The following is a 1,484-nucleotide window of genomic DNA, read 5'->3' on the forward strand; positions in this document are numbered from 1 at the left end:
CCTTGCTCACCGCTTCCCTGCTCTCAAATGATGCCCATCCCATGTCTCCTTGTACTCCCTGGTTTGGCGTTTTGCAATGTGCCCCCAAAGCCAGTCTACCTACTCCGCGCTGTTTTATTTCTAGTCTCGCATGCACTTCGGATTTCACGCATAGCACTGCATTTCCAAAAGTCAAGCCAGGCACCATGACCCCTTTCCAAATCTCTCTCACCACCTCATACCTGTTGTAATTCCAAAGTGCTCTATTTTTCATTACAGCTGCCCTTACCTATTATATACTTTTCATGGTCTCTGAGATATTCTGCACCATCACATATCCATACTCCTAGATACTTGTATTTACTAGCTCTTTCAACTGTAATATTCTGTATCTTCAGCCTCTCAACTTCATCCTCGTTAAAAATCATGACTGCCGATTTTTCGCTACTGAATTCTAAACCTAATTCCTCTCCTTCCCTACCACAGATGCTCATTAATTCCTGCAACTCTGTCCTGTTGTTAGCCATTAGTACAATATCATCCGCATACATCAATCCCGGTAAGGATTGCTGAATTTTTTGGCCTAGCTTACTGTAAGAAAGGTTGAACCCAAGCCCACTCTTCTCTAGTCTATCCTCCAATCCTCTCAGATACAACATAAACAGCAAAGGCGATAACGGGCACCCCTGCCTAAGGCCTCGTCTTATCTCTATTTTCCCTGTCGCCTTTCCTTCCCATGTTATAATCACCTTGTTATCTTTGTAAATGCTCCTTAATAGTGCTGTTAGTCCTTCATCTAGGTTTAAGTTCTCCATTATGTCCCACAGGTTTCTTTGGTTCAAATTGTCATAGGCACCCTTGATATCCAGAAATGCCAGCCAGAGCTGTCTGTTTTCTTTTTGCGCTCTTTCTATACACTGTGTTAGAGAAAATAAATTGTCCTCCAACCTTCTTTGTTTTCGAAACCCGTTCTGTAATTCGCCCAGTATGCCCTCGCAATCTACCCATTCCTCCAGTCTGTTCTTTATAATCTGCATTACCAACCTGTAAATAACCGGTGTCACAGTTATAGGACGATAATTCCTAATATCAGACTTATCTCCCTTTCCCTTATATATCATACTCATCCTACTAAGCCTCCATTCATCTGGAATATTTCCTTTTGTTATCATGGTACTCACTACCTCCCTTAGTTTTGCCTTAGATTTAGGACCCAAATTCTTCACCAGCTTGATAGGGATACCATCTGTGCCTGTCGACGTGCCACTAGGGACTCTTCGTTCCGCCTTTTCCCATTCTCTTTGTCCAAAATCCGCGATGTCACAAACTGGACTGCTACTTCCTTCGGTTCTCCTATCTTCCACATGTAACCGTTCCCGAAATTTCTCCTCCATCACTGCTCCTATATATTGTATCGCATCATCTCCCTCTAATTGATCTCCCTGATGCGAGAGTATGAACCTCTGTCTAGCTTGCGTTGTTTCACCAAGTGAGTTCAAGTGCTC

This window comes from Ixodes scapularis, unplaced genomic scaffold, assembly GCF_016920785.2.
Source record: "Ixodes scapularis isolate PalLabHiFi unplaced genomic scaffold, ASM1692078v2 PGA_scaffold2__306_contigs__length_199485367, whole genome shotgun sequence".
Taxonomy (NCBI): Eukaryota; Metazoa; Arthropoda; class Arachnida; order Ixodida; family Ixodidae; genus Ixodes; species Ixodes scapularis.